Genomic DNA, 7,164 nt, shown 5'->3' on the forward strand with positions numbered 1-7,164 from the left:
CTATACTACTATTGAACCCATATCATGGACCAACCAAACTGGATTGGCTGTTTTCTTAAAAATAAGTTTTCAAAAACAAAGAGAAGAGAAAAGAAATTAAAACTTTCCGCAACACTAGACTTTCCACACTTTCGCTTCATTCGATTATGATTCGATGTGAAAGGTACTCATCACTAGGTTTGGTTTTAGGGAGACACAAATGGGTGTCTACAGAAGCCCCCACTTTGACTGAGTTTGGAGAAAAGTCCTTTAGTCATTAATTAGTTTATTTAGTCTTAACACAAGTCAAACAAACGGTTAGGAAAAATCACATAGAGTATGCACAACGAATAATGCACAATTAGTCAAGTAGGCACAATATGATGCAATGAGTTTGCAACCAAACCATGGCTCTAGTTCTCTAAAGTTCGGGATATGGTTTAGTCAAAGAGGGCCCATGGTTAATTGTCCGGATGCACCGCGCGGAAGCCTAACCATGAAGGGTTTGCGCGAGTGGATGGGAAACCGCGAGCTTTAGAAAAAAAACTCGCTTCCATGGTTTGGTGAATTCAACATCTCGGATGTACCCCTTGTTGCACAGAGCGTTCAATCGGGTAGATGGAGCATGAATACCCAGAGGGTTATGTCCATATGTAGAACACATATGGGTTTCAGAAAAGTGAGAAAAAATTCAATCAGGAAGTAGGATCAAGCAAACAATACGAAAAACCGGTCGAAATTAGAACGCATATTTCTGGCTCGGTATTGGGGAAAATTGGCGCCAGCAATCAAAGACTGGCGCCAGCTTTTAACTGTAGCGCCTGGCGCCAATACTGGCGTCTGGCGCTACAACTAAAATTCTGGCGCCAAGCTCTAGCCCCTGACGCTACTTCCCATATGCCTCAGCAGCTTTCTGTGCTCGGTAAAATTTTCCAGTTTTGCGCGGTGTTATTTTAGTCCTAGTTGTGAAAGATATTCCTCAAATTTCCTACGTGTAAAATCCTATGTTTTTAACTCATTACGGATGGTCTTTCCAATGAGATCTTTTTTATGCATATGACAATAATGTTAATCAAAATTACGCACATGAAATACTTAGAACTTTTCGAGTCTCATCCACTCATTCTAAATCATTGCCGAAACAAATTCAGGAATTAAAATAGAAATCCTCCCCAGCGGAGTCGCCAAAAACTGTAGAGAATATTTTCAAGCCTTTAAAATCCCACTAGCTTGAACCCCACTGTGATTATACACTAAAGTACGGTGGCGTCCAAAAGGGAAGAAGATAGAGCAAAAGAGTCGCCAACAAGTTTTTTAGGAACTTGTAAAACGTTCACGAGGTGAAGGTTACACCCCTTAACAATCCAAGAGATCGTCAACTCCATAAGGTCTAGAACCAAATAAGGGTTCGGGGATGATGGTACAAATCCAACCTAAAAGAGATTGAACCTGCCCTAATAATAGGCCTCTACTTTATTTTGCTCGTACTCTTGTGCGCTTTCTGATTAACATGCAATCAATAGGATTACCCTAAACCTGTTTATCTATGTTGGTTGAATTTAATGCACAAATAAATCTATTATTGGCGATCACTTGAAATTGTAATCAAATTAAACCTAACAAGATTAATAATATCTTATTAAGCGTGATTATAAGTACAAATTCCCTTTAAACATGCAATAAAGGTGTGATCAAGCAATAAATAAATATCATCAAGCAACATAATAAATTAATTATGATCATGAATAATAATTATAAAATAAAATAATCATCATCAAAATAATAATAATAATATTCATAATCATCATAAATCATAACAATTATAATCATAGTCATGTTCATGTTAATATTAAAGCATAATAAAAATAGCAAGATCATAGGCATGATACTAACAAGATTAATAACAAACCCTAGCATGTCACTAGGCAATAAAAATCAAATCTTTAACCCTAACATGATACTAACAATCATAAATATTAGGAAGAACATAGGAAGCATCGTAACAATCATATTTAATATTAAAGTTTCTTTAGACATGATACTAGGGATATTATAATAACAATGTAAACATGATTGCTACATCATAATATCAATAAAAACCATTAAAGCACTTACTTTGATTCCTCGTACCCCTTTCTAATTACAAAATACAAACGTTAGTAACTTCAAGGAAAATAATAAACAACAATTAAATTAAATAATTGAAAGAGAGATTTGAGACCAAACCCTCAGAAATTAAACCTTTCACGCCTAGGGCGAAGGCAACTTCGAATATGGCTAGGTGTTTATAGATCTTGTGAATGCGGAATTTTGTATGAAAAAGCAAAGTTTGAAGACAATGAATGACAGATTAAGAGAATGCTAAAGAATTAATGATTGCGAATGAAAACTTGTGAATCAGGAGAATTGGTGCATGAAAACGGAGTTTTTAATACGATATTTATAGAGAAAATCAGCCAAAAAGATAAATTAAACAAAATAGAGCCAGACGCACAAAAAACAGAGCTGGCGCCAACCCTAGCTTGCTGGCGCCAGGCACCAACACCAGCGCCAGGCGCCAATGGCTAGTGCCAGGCGCCAGGCCTGGTTCTAGGCGCCAAGTCCTGGGGTCAGACGCCAAGCTTAAATTTAACGCGTTTTCGAAAATTCGATAAGTTTACCGTACTGGAGGATAAAATCATATAATTTCCTCAAAAATGCTATTTGGTTTTGATTAAAACTCTAAAAAGTCAACAAAAGTCAATTTATTAATGCTAATTGAATTAGGAATGAAAATAACCTTCTAGAAGACTAAAACCATTCCTAATTGTATTAGGAATGATAAATTATATTAGGCCCCCCTTAGATCATTGGGCCGTATATAAAGCTCAAACTGGGCCCAGTTTAGTAAATTGGCCATAACTTCCTCAATATTCATTTGAATTGGGCTTATAATATATCGTTGGAAAGATCTTTGCAAACCCCATCCAACTATACTACTATTGGACCCATATCATGTACTTACCAAACTGGATTGGCTGTTTTCTTAAAAATAAGTTTTCAAAAACAGAGAGAAGAGAAAAGAAATTAAAACTTTCCGCAACACTAGACTTTCCACACTTTCGCTTCATTCGATTATGATTCGACGTGAAAGGTACTCATCACTGGATTTGGTTTTGGGGAGATACAAATGGGTGTCTACAGAGCCATATGGTGATTTTAGAGGATCTGAGTGTTTCGGAACACTAGAACCACATAGAACCATCATTTTCCTGTGGGTACGATATATCTAATTTCCCTCTAATTTCTTGTTTGTTTTCTTGCAAATTTTTTGTGTTATTAATAGTTTATTATATTGAATGCAAATGGGTATGTTTTCTTGTGTTAATTTATATTTCGGTTCATTAAGAGATGAATAATTTAATTTGAAAGTTTATTGAATTCTTGCGTTTTTTTAGTATATATAGTCTGACTTCTATGTATTTGCAACTTCTTTGTTTTTAATCCTTTTGTTCTCCTTATTATATAAAAGAAAAAAAAAAGTTATCTCCTAACTTTAATTTGTCAAACAATTGATGTTTTCCTTTACTCCTATGGTGCAAGAATAGTCTACGAGTATACGAAAATCAACATCATTATTTGTTTCTATTTTATAAAAGTGATTAGCTAATGGTCCTTTTTTAATAGCTACTGGGTATATGAAGCCTATATATTTTTTGGATTCTGTTTCATTATAAATTAGTTAGGAGTGCACACAGTAGCAAAATTAAATGATGAAATGTCCATTGTATAGTTTTTGGAAAATGTTATGATTTGCTTATCTCGTATTCATTTGGGGTCTCTTGTTCTGTTTTTTTTTTATACATGTTTTCTCTTTGTATTAGATGTTGTTGTGACTTATCTCCTTATCCTTTATTTTGTAAATGATTATTCTTTTTAAATTTTGACTATGTTATCACCCCCAAATAAGTATGGCTTCAAGAATTTTTGTATGTCATTGATGTGAGGCCATATTCCAGTTTTAAAGTTTTGTTATTGATGAGCTGTAGAAACGAAAGTTGAAATAATAATTTTAATTAATTAATCTTACTTTCAATCTTATATCCTCCCTTTCTTAGTTGTTTTTTTCAAGGTTTATAGTTGAGTTGTATTGATAATTAGCAAAGAAACAAAGTTGGTGAGCTGCTAGTACTAACCTTCCTCATGTTTTGGTTTTAGTGTGATCTTGCTAGAGTTAGGATATTGCCATTTGAAACAATAATCATTCACTATGGTTGTGACCTACTTATAAATGGTATATTCTAAAGGATAAGAAGTCATGGCCATATAAGAATAAGAGTCACATTTTCTAGACTAGTTGTTATAAGAATAAGAAGTCATGGCCATATTCATGTGGTAGTTGTTATAGACATGTTCTAGAGTTAAAATATACTTAAATATAAGGCTAATTAATGAACCATAAGGCATAAAAGAACAGTATGCTTTCTTATCAATGAGTTCATAAAAATAAACTAATAGTTATGCCTGGTTTTATCTTAATATATCTACCTTCTATTTTGCAATTATATATAGACTCAAATACAGCTTCGTTGCATTCATTCCCCCCCCCCCCCCCCCCCCCCCCCCCCCCGCCCTCTCTTGCCTCCTTGCCTTTTATGCATGGTATTTAGAAGTGGGGGACGGTGATTAGATGCTAAGTTACCATGTCATTAAACTCGTTCTACAAGCTGAAACTGGACTTTAACCTTTAGGACGGTTTTAAACTTGTTAATATCTCTTCCTGGATCCTCATTTGATATTCTTATTCCATTGGGTGTTTACTGTTTTTTCTATCAAACATTCAAGAATAAAGCTGAAGCTATTTCTCTTTACCGCAGGAAGAAAGAAGATATGGGATGGATTTATTTGCATGTTATCATCATTAATCGTGGTTGATTTGTCTGGGTGATTACTTTTCTAATTTTATGCTTATATTTCATAATTTTGTATTATGATTATCTCTAAATTGATTATCTGAACTTGTTTCCACAGATTTCAAGAAAACAGTGACAGTATTTGGAATGGAAGATTATATATACACGAGAACAACGAAGTCGAGCGTGTTTTAATTATTACCTACAATTGATTTTCCATTAATTAGTGATGATTACGAGTTTGCCGACCTTTAAACTCTAGAATAATGAGTTGCTTGAGAAACAACGTTGATGTCTCAATTATGTCAATAAATGGAACTACTGGCTTCTGGTAAAAAGAAATGACGTTAGCTGAGACAGAATCAACAGGTTAGGGATTTTTTTTAAACGAACGACCTTCCCTTAGCTTTCTCACGTGCTTGATGATCCTCTTCCTCCCACCATATCCAGACACAAGTAAGAATTCTACACCTCGTCTCCTTCCTCTTCCCCTTGCCCCACCACTAAATTAAAAGACATAAGAAAAAAATGTACAAAACTTGGACATCTTAATTGATTTACTTGACCTCACACAAGTATCCCTCATTCTTTCTTGAGTTTTTAGTACTTGGTGACGAGCACAATCATATTAAATTTGTGTTTCGTTTGGTTGAAAACTTGAATCTTGGTAACAACAATTTTGAAGTGTCAAGATTTTGTAATATAGAAGGAAGATCTTATGGCTGTCCTAATATTTCATTTTTTTTCCACAGGTTTACATTAAGGACTTTGAAATTCCAAAAATTTAATTTATTGGCCCCTCAAGTAAAAATTGAATCCATATTGACAAGGCTGGTTGCTCTGGGATATAGCTGACTGTTGGTTGCTGCTGAAATTTATGGTTGCTTGATGGAGGTGGTGGGAGGTGGTGGTGGTGCTGCTATTAACAATATCTTGCGTATAAACCATTATATTTATTGTGTATAAACCATTATATATATTGTGTATAAACCATTGTAATTTTTTAAATTTTTTATAATAATATCAACATTTATAAATGAAAATATCCAATATTATGCATGTGCAAATGTTTGTATCAAGTTAAGGTAAAAAAGGCAGGAAAAAAAAGAAATATGTAATATAGGCGCCTGTTCCTCTGCAAACCAGTGCCAAAGTGACAAATAAAAAAAAAACATAATTCTTGACGCTTTATTGTGTAGAAACTTGAGGTTAAAATTAAATTTTTCAAAAGAAAGAGTAGACGCAAAAAAGCGTCGAGAAACTAGGGACAACAGAAAGCGTCGCTAATTGATACGTCAGACAGCAAAAGCGTCATCAAAGTTAGGAATATCGACGCTTTGTATGAAAAATTGGACAATAAAAAGCATCGAGAATCACGACGCTTTTTGGCGACTTGGAAAATTCTCGACTCACTTATTTTCGACACTTTTTACAAGCGTCGAGAAATATATTTTCGATGCTTTTTCGCGTCCATAATTAGGCTTAAAAGCGTTGAAAAAGACCGAAAATTCTAGTAGTGTTAAGGATAATGTGGAAAAAGGCTTAATTAAGTTAGATTTTTGTGATACTGAAAATCAAATTGCTGACATTCTTACTAAGCCTTTGAGCAGGGATAAATTTGAAAAGATGCGCATGGAACTTGGTATGATACAATTGAGTTAAGAAGACCTCAACTTCCCCCCAAGGTATAAGTCAATCATGCATGCTTTATATGTGTCTTACACAATATGAATATGTGAAAACATAGTCCTTAGTATTAGAGTGTATGGCATTGCATATGGGATTGTGGCTGTATGTGAAAAAATCAGATTGCATTTAGCACGTCTATGTTGATAACAAACTATGTTGATTTGTTCCAAGTTCCTCCGATATTTTCTAAAAGATTGTGCTTTATCCTTTCGTAAATTAATTTACTATTCAGTTAATTAATTTCACTCTTTACAAAATCTTATCTTGTATTCTGATTTTGAATTATCCTCAAAATATCTATCTTTAAAAATTCAAATCTATCTTCTAATTTTTAATTCAAATACCCTAGACACTTTGTATTTAATTCAAAGCTTCTGATCAAAAGAATTAATCTAGACTACCTTGTCAAATCACATTAAATTAATCTGACCAAGTGAGAAGCATTTTTACCATTTCCCTTCAAACAACACCTACCATATTCAATTCACCTTCTACACTATTCCACCGACCTATTTCACCTCTCAAAATTCACCCCACTATAAAAATGAAACAAAACCCTAACCAATGTTCCTCACCACCGTACTCTGTAAAATACACTCTCATC

The 7,164-nt window shown here is 34.0% G+C and overlaps 1 long non-coding RNA gene across 1 annotated transcript; it reads left to right on the forward strand.

Moving 5' to 3' along the window:
* Window positions 1-4,589: 4,589 nt before the first annotated feature.
* On the forward strand, window positions 4,590-6,131 carry LOC110715226. The gene is made up of 3 exons (XR_002510264.1): window positions 4,590-4,902; window positions 4,990-5,327; window positions 5,624-6,131. It is a non-coding gene; the product is annotated as an uncharacterized LOC110715226 (long non-coding RNA).
* The last annotated feature ends 1,033 nt before the right edge of the window (window positions 6,132-7,164 follow it).

Source organism: Chenopodium quinoa, unplaced genomic scaffold, assembly GCF_001683475.1.
Source record: "Chenopodium quinoa cultivar QQ74 unplaced genomic scaffold, ASM168347v1, whole genome shotgun sequence".
NCBI classification, from domain to species: Eukaryota; Viridiplantae; Streptophyta; class Magnoliopsida; order Caryophyllales; family Amaranthaceae; genus Chenopodium; species Chenopodium quinoa.